Below are 19,424 nucleotides of genomic sequence, written 5' to 3'. Positions count from 1 at the left end.
GAAATGTCATTTTGCGTATTTTTTATACTTGTTTCACCTATATTTTGTAATGCGTCACCTTTTCTACATCATTAATAGCGATCGATTTTTTTTCTGTTGTAACTATTTTTATGTATTTATATAAAATCAATGAATAAGTTATTTTCGTTTTCATCATATGTTAAATAATATGTTATAGAAAAGTTAAGGATTTTCTACTATGCAATTTTTTAAATTTCAGAAAATTGTTAAATTGAAAAATTTAATTTGAACGTGATTGTAGTGCTTCATAAAAGATTAATCAATCAAATTGTTCAATATTACGTGTGAAAACATCAAATCAAAGTAGTATATATATGTATTCAGTTACTAACTTGGTGTAAATATTGAGTTTGTTTTTTGTAGCTGCGTTTTAAGAACCTCGCTCATTTCATGGCTATTTCCTTTTTCCGCAAAATTTATGTCACTGTTATACATTTTATGAAAAATGCCAACTTTTCTACTCATATATTTTAAATAAGTATAAAAATATTCCTATTATAATTTAATATTATAATTTATCTGTTACCTTTTTTGTTTAACATGATGACTAAAAAATGTCTACGTGCAATCTTTCCACTTTAATAGCGTACTTTGTTGACGGTTTCATAGTTTTTTTTTGAATGATTAAACAACATAATTTAATGCTTTTTAACTATGTTTAGTTTACCTAAATCCAAACATTATTACAATAATACTGAAATCTTAGTTATATGTTCAATTAAAAAAAAAAAAATCAATTGGTTAAGACTGTCTCTTTGTTTCCCCTCCATTTTTTTTTTTTTTTTTTTTTTGGCTGTTGTTCTTTGTCTTCCATCATACAGCAGTCAAAAAAGGAGAAGCATAATTACACCCTATACAGATTGTACGATCCAAAAGTTCGAGGGACAAGCTGTATAAAACCTTACCTAGAATAGTTCACATTACCGAAGCACATCCACCTACAAAAGGTCATCTTGAGGGACTATGTACTTCTGCCAGTGGTTATATAACTTTTGGAAAAACTCCTGGAAGCCATTTTTCGCTACATTCTGTGATGCAGCTTTATCTTCTCCTGACGGAAGAAAGCGGCGTCCATGCAAATGTTTATTTTTTTGCTGGGAACAGGTAAAAATCACACGTAGCTAAGTCCGACGAAACGTGATGTTTTTGGTTTGTCATATCAGAGTATTGACCAATCGAACCGTGCATCCTCAACATGATAGTCGCCTTCTTCCCCACGATGAAGTCAAAACAGCAGCGAAAGAGGCATTATAGGAGGTTGCGATAAATGTCTTCCATTATCCCTTCTAAAAGCTATACGAGTGGTGTCAGAAGTGCATAGTCGTTCAAGGTGACTATTTTGTAGATAGATTCACGGTAAATTTTTATACAACTTGTCCTCGAACTTTTAGATCATACTACCTACGTATGAGTTTTCAACTTACTATTTCATAACGTTTTTGAGTGACGTAAGTTTACGCGCATGAAAACATCACAAGAGAATTTGCGATAATTAACTAAGGAGACTTTCAAAATGGATATTTCGATCATCTATATGTTCTTAGGTACATATGCATGTACATATGCGCAGAAAAAACTTCTGAAGTTTAAATTGGATGATCGTAAAATAAAAATTTAGGTCGAAATCTGATTTTTTTTGGGGGGGGAGGATTACAATTCCTTATTCGTAGAAAGGAAGTAAAGTGAAATGAATTAATAATCCTTTAAATCCCTGACAATCTTATCAATTTATTTCTGTTAGATTTTTTTTTTTTTTGCCATCGGCCAACAGCATCGGTCATCGGCCATCGGCAATCGGCCATTTGGAGGAAAACAATCGGCCATCGGCCATCTTTGAACAATCGGCCAACAATCGGCATCGGCCCATCGGCCAAAAAATGCCATCGGTCGAGCATTAGAGATAACCAGTACACAAGGTAGGTGATCCTCTCATCTGTCATCTTATGGCAAGAGATGGTACTAGTAGCCTTGGTAGTTGCTGCTATACAGCATGATTTATAAAAAAAAATCAATAAAAGCCTACATAGGATGCTATGTTTAAACGCGTTTTACTCAAAACTTGAAAACGTCCACTTACATCCCTTTGCTTCTCACTGCCTCAAATGTGTTTCCAAGTTGAAATTTAACTAATATCCTGAGTAGGACATATTAGGAACAGATTTGAAGCACATTTTCGTGCACTTTCTTTTTAATGGAGCACATTTGAGTGTTATGTTTAAATCAATAGAGCACACTTAAGATTCTAATATGTTTTCTTTTAAATTGCGCAATTATATTTAAGTGTCACTATTTGATAAAATCATTTACATGCATTCACGCACTTTTTATGTATATCTTTTCTAAAACTTTGTGGGAAGAAAACACATTAGTTTTAGATTATAATGCAATAGTTTAAGTTTTTAAAGTGCTACTTCTGTTATAATGTGCGATAGGTCCTCAAGTGTGTATGTACAAGTTATGATGATCCTAGTTTAATATTATTTGCTGAGAAAGAGAAAAAACCAAAATACAATCACGAAATGTAAATAAAATATTACTAAGTAGAATCAAGAAGGACATCGGGTGCTGAGAATAGTTTTCTGATTTACTATCCTTGTTTCTTCTCCTTAGAGAATTAAAACTTATTACTAGTTATGAAATCTTTTCAAACACAGCAAAAAGATTGAAATGTCGACTATTAATCATAAAAACACCTTTTCGCTGGAGATATTCCTTTAAATTAAATTTATGAAATTCTGCCTTTCAATCTCCTACATTTAAAGGGATTACTTTGATTAAAAAGATCCCGTTGGCGATAACGTTTAATTAGAAAGTATTTAAATGACTTTTGTAAGCATTTTTTTTCAAATGCTGAAGATACAATCTTAAGCTAAATTTTCAAACAAGAAATTAAGTAAATCATTTATTATATCCACAAATGAGGCAGTGAGAAGCAAAGGAATGTAAGTGACCAAATTAAAAATTTGGTGATAACCAGTACAAATAGTAGGGGAACCTCTCATCTGTCTTTAAGCAAGAGATAAAACAAGTAGCCCTGTAGGTGCTGCTGTACAGCGTGATTTAGAAAAAAAAAAAAAAAACTCAATGAAAACCTACCTAGGACGTTTTACTCAAAACTTGGAATGTCCACTTACATCCCTTTGCTTTTCACTGTCTCAAATGTTTTGTTTAAGTAAAGCTTGAATGTATTCCACAGCACTAACCCGAGATCCGCGAGGGGGGGGGGGTCTTTATAAATGAAGAAAACGAATAAATAAAACCATTTGAAGCTCATTTTATAATATAAAATTTGGTTTTCATATCTATTGTTTCTTCTTAATAATTAATCTAAATATTCTACAGATGGCAGCACACCCCCTCCAGCACCACCATCTCACGCTCCACTGATAAACGACTCTCCCGCTACATCATGTTCAATACTACTGACTGTAAACCAGCTGCTTTGGTTCAATATTTTGAGACAACGATGTGCATAAGTTGTAGGTTATTTGAATTTTATTTCCCGTTATGTTTTTGTGATTATGCCACGGACATACATTTTCCTGTTGGTTTAAGAAATTAAGCTACTGGCACTAAACTACCATCCTGTGGTGAAGTTTTGTGAGTACAGTTTCGCAAAATGCGAGAAGTCGGTTTGTACTAGCAATAGATTTTTTCTCGAACAATGTATGAAACTTCATTGAATTTTATTTAATAAAAAACTTCATTTATATTTCGTGTTTATAAATTTGTCCGTAACAGAAACGTTTTTCTAGTTTCAAATCTTGATGAATAATATGAGTAAAAAACAGAGAAGTGTCGTGCTTTGATTTTATGCAAACCTGGTTGTTAAAGCTGTAAGAGAAAGTAACCCCATTCTGCCCTAGTAGGAGGTCAGTTGAAGCAATTTACTTGAAAAAAAAAACGATTCCTACGTTTGAAACGATGGAATTTATTCTTGTTTTTAAGGTTACATATAATACTAGGTAGAGTCAAAAGTTTTTGTATTTTCCCTGTCCTCTATTGGCAGGCCTGAATGTAACGTATGCAAATTGCAGTTTCTGCGCAGCTGATTAAAAATGGTAGAACGGAGTTTGACCTTTATAATCCTTATCAGTAGCTGTGATTTTTCGTACCTGTGTAGACGTTGCAGGCTCTTGAAATGGCGAATGTTAAGTTAGCAATTCGTGTTATTTTGCGTTTCTTCTGGAAAAAAAATGTCTTAACGCAAGGGCAGCGGCAGAAGAAATTAATGATGTTGAAGGTCTAGGTTCTGTGAATGAGCGCAACGCTCAAAATTGGTTAAAGCGTTTCAATGAAGGTGATACGACCCTTGGAGTTTAGGGTTAATCCACTGGAATTTGGATCAAAATTTCAACTATCAAAATATCATCGTACAGGCAATTGCTTCTTTCAAATGTAGCAGCAATTTTCACCCTCATACTTTGACAGGCGAATTTGTAGAATAAGTATAATTGTCTTTTGTTCAAAAATTCCTAAAATATGCTTATTTCTGTAACAATGAAGCATGAATGTGGTTAATAGTTATAATAATACTAATTTATTACGCAGTGAAGTACACTTATTACTAAGCAATATATTAAAGCTTTGTTTGCACCGAAAAAAATATTACGAAAGCTTTGTAATGTTCGCACAAAAATGTTATCTCAACCTTTTGTGGATTATTTATATAAATATGTATCTTCTATCTTTCTTGCTTTCAGGAAAAGCTTAATAGTTTATAATTTTATGCATTAAAAATAATCACAAATATATTTAGTGGTGAAAACGGATCATTAAATTATTAAACAAGGGGGAGGGACATTTCTGGATTTTTTAATGAAACCGTTCAGTAAAAATAATATCCACATTTATTTGTTTATTAGAAAGAAGGAAGTCAAAATTTAAATTAAAAGTTTGACGAGAAACCCGCTACCAATTAAAACTATGCATCACATTTCACTAACTTGCCTAAACATCTTAAAAGAGTTTAATGTTCTCAAATGAAGATATAATAAATGTTACTAAACATTTATAAAATATTATCAGGACTTCTATATCTTACACTCCTAAATACTAGCAACAGTTCTTTGCAAACTTGGGATTTTTCTAAAGTAATCGGTCAGATATAAAATTTGAATCGTTTGGTTTTGCAGATAGCAGCAAAGTAAAATCCAAACACTCACTCATATCAATCAATTAATCAAATTACCAATCAACACATTATAGAAACCATCGAAGCTAATGAACTTTCTGAAAATCAAAACGTAATTAGTTTTAATAATTCATCTCGGAAGCGTGTTCCATGGTTTGCATAATTATCTATCTATCTATCTATCTATCTATCTATCTATATATATATATATATATATATATATATACTAGCGGTTCATCCTACCTTGTTCGGGTGGAAAAGCGATCTATCTTTAAAAAATATTATGCAGGTACTTTTAACTTATATTTTAATAGTAAGCTTTTTTGTTTCGTTTTTATGAGGGTTGAAACAAATGGATTTACCTCATTTCCTGATCAAGAGAGACCAACGCATAATTCACACTGAGCAATATAATCTTCCCATACGTAACGTTCATAAGGATGTTTCATTAGAAATTGTACTCACTTAAACTGGAAAAGAAAATATGTAAGAACAACACTCTAAGTCAAAATCATATTATTCCAATTCTGTAGTGATTTTAATTGGGATTGAACTCCCCCCATTGCATATTTTAGGCAAATTAAACTAGTGCAATAAAATTATTGGGATATTACCTTTAATTTTAAAAGCATGAAGATAAGTCCCGGGGAATCGAGGTAATGAAGGAATTCTTTTAGATGATGTACAACATTAGTGATAAAAACTACAGCCCTCTCGTATATCCAATGTAATTTTTTTGACAGTCTTGGTTTCAAGATAAACATTGAGGAACAAATCATTCAGAGATAATTTTTCATCCCATCTATTTTACTAAGACACCCTTTTCCAGGTATTTTTACTTACTTCTCATAAAATACTCTACTATTGCTTACCCTAAACAGATTCTTATAGTCGTTCTTCAGATACAGAGATTGTAAAGGGTACGACTTTAATCAATGCACGCGTTCCTCGAGGGTACCATGCGAAGATAATGGTGAAAGTAACCGTCAAATACGAAGGTGACGTTCTCTCATTATTTTGTCTGAAAATTTGTGTCCTTTGAGGGTTGTATCTGCGCCTTTTAAAGTCGAACAGTGGCCGATCGAACATTCGTCCTACTGTATGAGACCCCCTTATAGACAAATTCTCCTAGTTGCCCGTTTATTTCATGTGGAACATACAGATCTTATTGAAGGGGATTTGCAAAGTGATTAAACGTGGAATGGTCAGTTTTTCCACCAAAGTAAAGTCCTGGCAGATCCATGAAAAACAGATCCATGAGTAGATTACAATTGACAAAAAAGCACTTAAATATAAGTATTTGTTGAATAATTCCCTATAAACCAGTTATTTTGTATATGCAAAATGTTATCACTAATCATTTTCAGCATAATTTATTTGTCTGAAAATGATTAGACTCTGACTCTCTAATGATTAGACTATAATTCTCCCAGTTGCCCGTTTTTTCATGTGGAACATACAGATCTTATTGAAGGGGATTTGCAAAGTGATTAAACGTGGAATGGTCAGTTTTTCCACCAAAGTAAAGTCCTGGCAAATCCATGGAAAACAGATCCATGAGTAGATTACAATTGACAAAAAAGCACTTAAATATAAGTATTTGTTGAATAATTCCCTATAAACCAGTTATTTTGTATATGCAAAATGTTATCACTAATCATTTTCAGCATAATTTATTTGTCTGAAAATGATTAGACTCTGACTCTCTAATGATTAGACTATAATTCTCCCAGTTGCCCGTTTTTTCATGTGGAACATACAGATCTTATTGAAGGGGATTTGCAAAGTGATTAAACGTGGAATGGTCAGTTTTTCCACCAAAGTAAAGTCCTGGCAAATCCATGGAAAACAGATCCATGAGTAGATTACAATTGACAAAAAAGCACTTAAATATAAGTATTTGTTGAATAATTCCCTATAATTTATTTGTCATAACTAAGCTAGTCAACTTTTGTTTTTATTTATTTAATTATTTCCTTCTTGAATTTATTACATTGATATTATGATTAGAAGTTAGATGAAAATAGAAAATTTGTAATTTAGACATAAAATGCAAGTTGAAATGCATGACTTTTATTGAGTATTTACTGAGAGTAAATATTACTAAATACGAAACACAGTCGAACATTGCTCGCACAGTATGCGGTTGAGTAGGAAACTAGTATACATTTAAACAATTCATTCAATAATATACTAAAATATTTAGATTTCCCAAGCAATTAACAAATACAAAAAAAGAGAAAAAACACAATTTAAGTCCATTTTTAAAAAGAAAAATCCGAGTTGTAAGCTTAAAAATTTCCCGCACAATATGTGGTACCCTCCTTTTTTATGATTTTTTTTTTTTTTTTTTTTTTTTTTTTTGTTGTCTGAAGCACTTTTAAACTTTTTGCGGATTCTTTATTGTCGATAGTCACTTGATTGTCTTACCAGCTTCAGCGAAACTCTTCTTTGATCTTTTCTGCGTGCTTTGCAGAAGCAGTTCTATTAACTGTAGATTCGGTAGAGGCAAGTTCAAGAGATTTGGCATAACCAAGTTTAAACTGGCTTATTGCCTTTGGAACAGCATTTTCTAATTTTCTAATCTTCTTTTCGAAATAAAAATGTCTTTAGGACATTTAGACCAGATAATGTTGTGCAAACACTCCTGTGTTTTGGGTTTTCTTTTCGGTGCTTCTTTGCAATAACTCTATGGATGCAAGTCGTTGATAGATGGGTAGAATTTTTACTACCACGTCTTTTCGCAACTTCGTTTTCATTAACGAGTCCTTTAGCGGAGTTTTGCCCGGAGCCATTGCACGTTGGTAGAAGCACCAAGACTCTGCTCCAGAGGAACACTTGCTGTGCTGTGGGGGTTTTTTTTGTCTGTTGACATACAGTGATATAATGTAGCATAAAGTACTGTCATCATTTTACCTACATCTGGAGCGTTGTCTCGATTTGCTTTCCGATAAAACCCTTGTAGCTTCACTATTGTCTCCTCCTTAAAACTTCCCTCCTTTTTCACCCCGAGAGTAAAACCTTTTATTTTCAATTCTTTGACTTTACTACAGACACCTTTGCCGACTCGTTTAGGAACATGGTTCAGACATTCTTCTTTTTAAATTTTTATGTCTGAACCATATATGTTGTCCTCATTCAGAGCATCAAAAGTGCTAGAATCCCCGTCGACTGTGCACCGCAGATGGGAAGTTTCAATTGATCGCCTTCACATTATTAATGCTACATGCATTTCCATGCTATTAGACGATCCACTGAAATTTTTCTGGCATTCATTTTTGTGCGTTCAAACCAAATTTGATATTCTGGAGTTTCCGGTCCTAAGGCTTCAGCTGCTTTGCATTCATGGCAAAACTTTGACATGATTTCAAAGTCTATGACTAAACCCGTTACTATTTCGCTGACAATCCCAATGCCATATAGGTATTTGTGTCCACGTCTTTAAAATCTGCGTTTGCTTCCATGTAAATATTTCGCACTTTTTCTCGAGAAGCTTGCAACACCTCTAGCTGGAATTTAGATTTAAACTCACAAAGGGAAGCAAAACATTCCCGGAAAGTCTTGCTGTCCATAGCCGGCATACCCAACACCGCTTAAAGAAGTCTAAGGCTGCGTGAGCTTTAACCATCTCTATAAAAGCTGATACCATTCTATTGTTTATGTCGAATCTACGACTGATCTCGACTCGGTCACTAGAAAAAGTGGATCCAACTACATTTTCACAAGTCATACAGGAAAGTTCTAATTTTGACGAGTAACCATATGTGTTCATGGAATTAATAACTAAGGTCAGACTTGCACTCATTGCAAGGCAAAGTTTTGAATAACTGTTCCAAAGAAGATAAATCCACAAGCTTATACTTTGGAGTTTCATTGCAAATAATTTTCTGTCCAGAAGAAATGTTATTTTCACAGTTCAGAGCAGTAGATGTTCCAGGAACACAGAGTCCTCAGCATCACATTTTTTCTTCAGGTTATTTGCAAGATATCCTGCGTTTCGATGAACGTGCTTTTGGCTTCCGCCAACGTGAACTTATAGAATGCGTATTACTGATAACAATTATGAATGAACTAATATAAAAACTAATACAAAAAATAACAAAAACAAATTTTAAATAGTCAACAAACAGAACAAAAACCAAGGTATCGCTAAAGTAAAGAACATTATTATTTCATTTCATATCATTGTGTATGACGCATTCGCTTCGCTTAAGTAAAGAACAATAGGTAAGCTGTTTAGTGTTTACAAACAAGCACGCTAATTCAAATCTACACAGTTACGGTTAGTAGTGTGTTGCCAAATATCTGAATTTAAAATAATAATAAGAAAATAACCTAAAAAATTTAAAAAATTATAAAATTGTAGGAAAATGAACGAGCGAAACGCACAGTTTGACACGTGGTAGATGATTAACAAAACGTAAACGAAGGGATGTGGTCAGTTTTTTTTTTTTTTTTTTGCATTTTGCTCGGAAATATTTCTTCTATATAAAAAATAATAATTGAAAAATCGATATTTTGGTGAATTTTCGTGATTTTGAAACCCTCGAATCGCCTTACGATTTCAATAGTATCGAATAAAAATGCGAATTTGACTTTTGGGCACACAAGTATCTATTAAACGTCATTGCCTTTTTTTAACTCGTTTTTATAAACAGTTATGAAACAAATATCGCATAACTTATTTTTGAAAATTAAAACTCTGGTTAAAATGCACCTAATGCTTTATTACTGCAGTAGTACCAAAAACAAGGGAATCCCAAAAGTTTATCTTATTAAGTTTCGCAAAATATACTAGAAGATATTTTCAACCATACCGCCATAACCTGATGCCCAATTACTTTACGCTTCCCAGGTCGTGAGCTAAGGGGCAACTAATTGAGAACAAAATTGGGTCGGCTTTGCTGGAAACGAAGCATTTGGGCAAGTCACGAAGGGAAGTTTTCTTTAATTTGACTTCATCACTGGATCTGAAAGCTGGAATGAAAATATTTCTTGCACATATTAAGTTCAAATTTGTTACGATAAGAATTTTCCTCAATTAGGGTATTTTTTCTGCAATTCAGTTTTTGATTAAACTTTTGAAATAAAGAGGTTTTCATCATAAGTCTTTTAAAAATTACCCAAAACTTGTACTATGCACTTATCTCTGAAGAGTCAAAAACGTGCATGTTTTTGGATTCAGCGTGAAAAATATTGCATTACAATGTGAAACACCGAGCAGCGGAAAGATACGTAAGTGCCAAATGTTAGAGAAAACTTATATGTCTCGGGGAAAGAGATGGCACTAGTACCACTGGTAGGTGATGCTATATACAGGGTGATCCAAGAAACATGTTAGAAAGTAAGCAAGCTATAGTTGCAGAAGAAAGAAAATATGCAAGACATGAAACATATTTTGCTAAAAGAAGGATACGGATGCCACTTCCGAAATTGTATTATTATGTTGGTATGTGTCGGAATCAAATGCATCCATCTTACTCTCAAAATATGATTTCAGGCTCTCCAGTGTGTGAGACAGGGGTATTTTTCGTTTCTGTCTTTGATGTACACCATAAGAAGAAGTCGTAAGGCCGGAACCGTAGCTAAGGAATGTAAAGTGTCGGCATATGCCATGTTCCGTATTTTTCTCTGCTCTCAATTCAATCACGTCGTTTCAAGCCACATGAAGATGTCAGCAGTGCTATGGTGATGAACCCCATGCTGCATGAGCCATCACCATATTTGTACGGCTCGCTGCTGGGCAAAAGTGACGTTTAGCACCTATACGGCACAAGTTTTGGTATTGCACGCCGTTTCGGAAATCTATATAAATAAAACAGAGAATATATGTTTATGTTCCCTATACAAATCCAGTTTTGCCAAATTTGGCAGGGAGGTACTTGACCAGCCGAGAAGGAACGTAGGGGGATTTTCGATGACCAAAAAAGAACAGAACGTTTAAATTTAAATTTTAGGACACGAAAATAGCTCTTTCTACCCAAAATAATTATCCGATTTCTTTATTCAGGTCCCATTTGAAGGCCCGCGAAAAACACCTTAGTGTTCCTTCATTTCTTTAGAATTTCAACAAAAAAAGGCTGTAAAATCACCGGGAAAAATTAAAAAGCATCATTAAGCCTTAATGGAATACAATTTTTATGTCAAAAACGTATCGTTTGCGCGATCTCATTTAAAATTACTGTGAAAACAATTCAGAACGTTGCAACTTTTTTTTTTTCTCGTCTGCGACTAAATAAAATTTTGCTTTCGTTTTGAAGTGAAATTGTCCCTTTTGATTATTATTTGGCAATTTACCTTCTTTCTTCTTTTTTTCTTTAGGGATTTTAGTCGTATTTATGGAGGGTTGCATTTAATTTATTCGGGAATTTTTGATTTGAGGTTTTCTTTATTTGAGAATGATTGTTATGATGGGAAATTTTACAGATTTTTTTTTTTTTCTAATTGAAGCCTGATTGTTGAACACGCGTCACCTGAGATAAATTTTTTTTAGAGGTAGACCGTGCAAAGCCAGGCAATGCAGCTAGTAGATAATAAAATTAGAGTCGGGAACGGTAGACATTTAAACATCTTGTACGTACAATTTCATTTAAATCTGAATTCAATAAAAACCGTTTCTTGTTCCTGCATTTTGTCTTTTTTTTTACACAACGATCGCTTACTTTCTATCATGTTTTTGACCACCCTGTATCATAATTTAGAAAATAATTTCAAATGAAAGCCTTCCTGATGTGGGTCTACTTATATCCAGCCGCTTCTCACTACTTCACAAGTCCCATAAGAGGGTCAGCAGCAAATTATCTTATAATACATTATATCATTAAGTGATAGACAGGTAGATAAATTCATGTGCTTTAGGCACAACAAAATTTATGCGTAGTTTAAAAAAAAAGGCTGCGCATTATAATGTGAGTGTATAAGGGTTGTTTACGAAATAATAAAACTAAAACGGGATATATTTCAAATTGAAAGAGATATTATGTTTATCGTACAAAATTTCATATATTATATTTTAAAAGAAATATAATTTTAAGCATGCATCTCCAATAAGTACTTCGTTCAATCATTTATTGAAGAATTAAATGCTTTAATTTAGATTTAAGCAACGTAAAATGTGTAACCCAAAATTTAAAAAATGCATTTAATTCTGAAATTCTTCGACAACATTTTAGAATTCACATGCTGTATAGATAAGTTTAATTTGATCAAGATAATTGGAGTTAGTCTTTCTATTGCTAAATTTAATTGCACGAACGATATTCTTTCCATTAAGCTTCCATACACTTTAGTTTAAATGTTTCTAGTCACTCGGAATTTTGTAAAGTGAAATCATATATTCAAAGCTTCAAAATCCCTTTCAATCGGTTGCAATTGCGTTAGTAATAGAATACGCTACAAATTAGCCATCAGCGATATGCGTTGCTCAACTTTCATGCCAATGCAGTTCCAATTACCTTGCTAATGCATCCAAACATCGTTTTAGACATTTTATTCCACATTCTGTTCTCTATAACAGGGAAATCGGTATTTTCGGTTTTGACCGTTGGCTTCATCTGTGACATTGTTTAGATCGCATGTCAATTTACATATTACTTGAATGCAAGGGCTTTTCCCAGCACAGGTTTCACTCGGGGTTAACTACCATCCCCTACCACAATATTTTGCTCCGTTTTTGTTGAAATTTGATTGATTAACTATAATTAAAGATACGTTAGATTAACCTTTCAGAATTAAAGTATAATTTACTTAATCTCAAAATTCCATTGTAGATATTACCTCTCAGAGGCGTGCCCCCCCCCCCCCCCCCCCCAACTGATGCTGACCACTCATTTTGCTTTTAAATGTTAAAAACATATATTTGCAATAATGTGTTCTTTAAGTCTTTGATAAAAATAAATACAACCGGAGTTGAGTTTGGTCTACATAAAAGTAAATTTCGTTTACTGTTCATTGCCTTCTTGTTTCATAATGAATTGAATGATCGTATGAAGGAAGTTATTATTTTAAATATAAGTTAGGTTTTTTGAGTTTTTGGATATGGTTAACAATTTATGCATTGAAAATATTAATTACTTCTAATGTTTTATTTAGGCAAAATTTAATTGGTGCAAAAGTATTTTCTTTTTACTCTATACTTTTAAGTTTTCCCATTGTCTGCATGAAACCTACACTTTTAAAATGAAATCAAATATGTAATGCTTGAAAACCTTTTTATATGCATAATTACTGTTAAAAAAAATCCACTTTTTAAAAAAACTAAAGAACATTTCCTTTTTTTTAAGCCTAAAACTTTTGTTTTTCATATATTTTAAAAATCCTTTTTTTTTTTTTTTTTGCAAATTGATTAAAATCGTCAACGTTAAACATTTAAGCGTTGATTTGCTAATGCATTTATCATCAAGTATTTTGTGGGCAATTGTATAAAAACTAATAGTAGCGTAAAAAAATAGTTCAAAAAGGCATAACATGCTCTATACATCTAATTAATTTATAAAATGCTTATACAATGCACGGTTTAGTTGAATATAGTTTGCTAACTGCTAAATATATTACTTTTAAGCTGTATTCTTAATAGAAAACACATCCTTTGGGGTGCCGATAACGTTGGAAGCACAAAAACATGGTCATTGGGGGGGGGGGGGGGGGCATTTTAATGTCTTGCTTTTTTAATAGGACACTTAACAGTCAGGACCTTGAACCACACATTAATTTTAAATAATTGAGATAGAGCGATTAATTTTTTTCTGTCGATAAAAATCGATGGTTTGGTCATTTTTGAAGTACAGCAAACCCTTAAGTTATTAACTAGAATTGTATCAAGATCAATGGTAATGCATTTCGAAAAATTCATTACAAAATGTCCTCCGTATCAATTTATATGATAAATAATAGTACGCATTGATGCAATATCTATCAAAAGCTATTAAAAGCGGATTTAAAGAATTAGGCATTTTAAAAAAGTCAAAATAAAGTAACTACTTAAAATTTTTGGTAATTTGTTCAATATAAAAGGCTTTTAAAAAGCTGAAGTTATTGCATATTCGAGTCTTTAAATTTTGAAAACACTCCGTTTTGCAACCAAAAAAGTAATATTTTACACTGATGATGTAATGTCACCGTTTCTAAATATATAGTCTAGATGTAGGTCGTAGTCTAGATATAGTCTAGATGGGCAACCATAATCTTATTGCGTAATATTACTGCTTCTAATAACCCCGGAAGTGTTATGCGTGAAGCATTAAGATAGTTTGCAAACATTTTCCGAATATCTTTTCACGTTATGACGGCTTCAAACGATGGAGAAAGATATCAAATGGATTAGTAGTTGCGTTTTTAACTTTTACCAACGCTACTTTATTATTTATTTCTGCTTTATGGACTTTTCCGGCAGAAAGAATTATCTTGTAAATACTGAATGTTTTTTTCTACCAATGGCGCAGAAACAAATTTAATGAGAGCAAAACATTGAATTTATTGTTAAATAAACGAAAATATAAATCAAAATATGTTTACTTTCATATACTTTTAATTGTTTCCATGATAATAAATTCTTGATTCAACTGGCTTGCACATTGATGATTGTTGTTCAATTTCTGAAGTATTTTGGTAATAGTTTGATTTATGTTACATACTTTCGATCTTGCTTTTACTGGTTAAAGCATTAGCTCGTTTTCCAAAGGAACATCTGCACACAGTAGACAAAAGGTTTCACAAGAAATGCTTCTAATTGCAGGTTTGACGAAACCAACGGTACCTAATTGTGGAAAATTTTGAAAAAGACATTTTAAAAATTAACAATGACCATCTAACTACTAACTACACTTAACTCCTCGGTTTTTTTTTTCTTTTCTCAATACATTGTCTAGCAAAATGTAATCCCTGTCATAACCAATTATTTGTCCCTTTTTTTCCATCTGTCTTATTTTATTTGAACGTTATTTATTGCACCAGTGTGTGTGTGAAAAATTCCTTTTCAAACGGCATTACATATAATGCGCCCAGTGCTTTCCTAGAATTTTGTGTAGAACAATATTTAAAGTTTTAGAACTATCGTCCACTTCGCATTCCCCTCTGCTGCCAACCACCAACACATTACTAATTCAATGGACGCCAGTTAACTGAATCAGTGGTTGGTTGAACTAACCGCTTTAATGAATCATATCGTCAAAACCAGAACAAAATCCATCTTTTTTGAACAAGACGCTTTATTGAATCAAAGCTGTTTAAAGTAAACGTGATTCATGTAAGCGGTGGCCACTGTAGTAACAAATCAACAGATTGTGAATCAGGATATTTCACAAAACATTTGCGAAGTCAAAAACGAACGAATAATGAAACTTTCCCTCCAGTACTTTCAGCATAACTAAAACAAAAATTCAGGAGTACTGACATTAAGTAAATTAAACAAATCTAACAGGAGCTTTCAATTTTTCAGAATAATTAATTAATATTTTGCTCATTTATACACTCAAAAGTGAGGAAAAAAATAATTAACTGATGGCACGCAAAAATAATCTATTTTTTGCATCCTTATTGGAGGCGACACAAAACAACATGGATTAATAAGATCCCTTCAACACATTATAATAAACGTGATCAAGATGTGTTATCAAAATCTGATTAAATATGTTTTTTTTTCGCGCTCTTACCTTTCGTGAATCCTTGAAGTGGCATCAGAATAAATTAAGTGTTCTTTCTGTGGCTTGATTAAAATCTGTCACTTGCATAAAATGCAGCTCATAATTATGCCACAGGTGTTTTATTAAAAATGCTTTGTTAAATTTAAATTATATTGAAAATTTGATAGAAAATGCCCATGCATCAGAATTGCTTTCTAGACTTAATTTTTAAAATGCAGTAAAAGTTAAATTACGTACTTTATAAGCGTAACATTATGTATCTTTATAATTTTATCTTTATCTTTATAATTTAAGAGCTAACGTTTTACATTTTTCAAAAATTTTGAATCTCAACACTAGAATTGAGGCGGTGTTCCTATACCTAGAAATACGGCGGGGGTCATTTTAACTCTCGGAGAAAAAATTTGCACTGTGCCCACAAAATGTTATATACTTAAAGAATTATTAAAAATAAATATATTTATAAAAAATTCAGTTTATTTAAAGGGTGGAGATATTTTACGGATATGTAATGCAGTATTTAAAAAAAGTTTAAACTAACTTTTAAATTACCAACCTTGTTTCAGTTGCATTAAGTTAAATTTCAGAAACTAGCAGCTAATGATCCCTTTTATGTACAAAGCATTCTGAATGCTTCAAGTTCTCTCAACAATTTATTCCAAGAGGCATTTTTGAGTTTATGCTATGTTTCAGCATCAGTAAATGTATCTCTTTTTTTCTCAAAGGGGCCAAAATGACATCTGCCTGCATTTATAGGCATAACTCATTAGTATGGGTTTAAAAACAATACATTTTTCTTGAAAACTTTATATTATTACGCAGCACAATGATTAAGGAAAAGTTTAAGGAAGGATTAAGATTTTCTGAACATACAAAAGAGCAGTTAGCGAAAGAAGTTTACTTGGTCTCAAACAGTACATTTACTAGATTAGAAAGCTGAATGAAGATTGATTTTATACATTTATAATATAATATCAATTGTGCGTACATTTGGCCGTGATCGTATAGTGGTTAGTACATATTTTAAGGATTCACTTTCCGTCCAATTGTACTCATCTCTATTAATGCTTTCGTGCTATTTGTCTTTTTTCACCTTAGCGTTCCTCGGTTTCATGACTCTGGGAAATTGTGCGTAATTTTGGACATGATATCATCATCTCTTAATGCTTTCGTGCCAAAATTACTTACATTTTCCCAGAGTCATGAGAACGAGGATCGCAAAGGTGAAAAAAGACAAATAGCACGAAAGCATTAAAAGAGATGAGTACAATTGGACGGAAACTGAATATTTAATGAAAATTGCCTCAAACGTTGTGAGCAACACAACACGTTAAAGAAAACACAACCTCACTAATTAAAATAAAAAATTTCTTGATATTTTAAAGCTGAAATCGATGGTTTAATAAGATTAATTTGATATATGTCCTATTTCTTTAGTGTATATTTATTAGTTATAGAAAAGCTTTAAATTAAGTTCCATATTAGTTTTCGCTCCTTATCTTTACAATTCAAAGTCATTTTTTAAAAAATTGGTTGTACAAATTTGTCACAGATATTATAAACCAATTAACCCATAATATTTTAAAATTATCATTTTAATGCAAGAAAAATTATCCTGTTTAAAATTGTTGTAAGATGAATTGCAATTACGTATTAAAAATAGGTAAAAATAAAAAACACGCTATGTTTAAATATTTTTACAATCACAGATTTTTGCTAACATCTGAGTTGATTTGTAAAAAAAGAAATTCCGTTTGACGTAAAATTTCAAAAACTACGCTAAAATATGATAATTTTAGATATAATGATAACGCTTGGTTGTTTTTCTTGAAAGCTGACTATAGAATTATGTCAAACGCAGGGGAGAACAAAGTTATTCAAAAAATAAGTACTTATGTCATACTTTTCAGTTCTACGTTCAAAATAACCATTGGTTTTCTCACGAAGCTCTAGATTTTAGTACTTTTTAAATTACTAAAAATACGTTCTTGCCTTCAAGGGTTGTTCAAAAATATTGGTAGCGGTGATTAGGTTTTCCTTATAATTGCGTATTTTCTCATAATTATAAAATGATCTAATTGCGTCTTTCAAATAGAATACAGTAGACCCTCATTTTACGCGGGGGTTACGGACCACGGAAATGCCACCTAAATTGAGGTTTAAAAATAGCGTTAATATAGGGGTTAGGCTCCGGAGATGAAAAAAAAATCCATTCTAGTGATAGATAAATATATACAGTAATAAGTTTACTGTGTACTTATTCCAATGCATACGCACAACGTTTATAAAGAAAAAATGAATTAATTTAGTGCTTAATTAAAAGACCCGTTTATGTTTTTTTTTTTTTTTTTTTGGCAAAAAAAAATCTCTGTAGTTCTTTGTGGGGCATTAACGCTTTCATGATCACTCGCTTAATTTCCATGACGGGATCTTCCTTCACTAATAAATCAGATCATTTGCTATTGTCCAGAAGTGGCTCAATTTTCAGTGTGAAAGCTTTTGGTTGTGTATCATTAATGGCCTCTTTGGGTTTGTTCTCCCTTAGTCACTTCTCAAAGTTCTTCCTGTGAACTCTTAATTGTGTGAGTTTAATAACTTTACTTATGGAAAGAGCTCTGGAAACAATCGCAAAAAAGGTCTCCAGTTGCCAGGGCTCGCTTGTTGGCACGTTAAAATGCAGTTTATTACTTGTTATCTGCAATCTCAGGAGTTGGGATTTTGAAAGAGGGGAAAATTTTATCAGTTTGCAGCGCCGCATCAGCGTAAAATCGAAACTCATCCGCGTAAAATAAATTAAAATAAAAGTGTCAAATCTTAAACCGCGTATAACCGAAAACGCGTAAAAGAAACGAGATCATGTTTGAGGATTTAATTCAATAAGTATTATTTCTGGTAATTCCCTACAGCTGCTTTTTATGAAATAAATGCAGGAACCAATACGATACTATTCTTACTATTGATATCCTTTCAAATTATTCAACTGGCGCACTTGCAGGAAATATCAGACAAGTTCTGAGTCAAATTCGGAATTATTTCGTAAACGTTCGTACAATTAAAATGACTTTGTTCGAAGCTCTCTCTCCGTAAATAATAATAATAATTATTATTTATTATTATTATTATTATTATTATTATTATTATTATTATTATTATTAGTTCTTTTAACATGAGGATTGCCCAAGTTATAAACTTATCTAAAAAAAAACTTTATTTTTACACTCGTCAATTTTGCTTGAAAAATCTCCCCCCCCCCCTTCTTAAAAACTCATATTAAGTTTTATTTTCAAATGTTATTGACTGTTTCCACCCGTATTTCAGTTATCTCTTTAAATGTAAAAAAGGAAAAAAAGGAAACAGCCATTGTTACATTGTTTATGTTTTTTAGTCTAAAGTAAGCTTAAAACTAACTTCACAGGCGTAACATTGACACACATATACATATATATTACGCATTCGATTAAAACCGGAAAATTCAGGAAAACAAGAGAATACGTAACCCCCTCGCGTCACTTGATCAAAATAAATTCAAAGAAATTACGTTTCTACCATGTAATTGAATTCTGCTGCATATCATGCGCAGTTTTTTCTTTCAAAGATATTTTCCATTTTCAGGAGCCGCATATGAGGTC

The sequence above is a fragment of the Uloborus diversus genome, chromosome 3 (assembly GCF_026930045.1).
Source record: "Uloborus diversus isolate 005 chromosome 3, Udiv.v.3.1, whole genome shotgun sequence".
Taxonomy (NCBI): domain Eukaryota; kingdom Metazoa; phylum Arthropoda; class Arachnida; order Araneae; family Uloboridae; genus Uloborus; species Uloborus diversus.
This window is presented reverse-complemented; position numbering follows the sequence as displayed.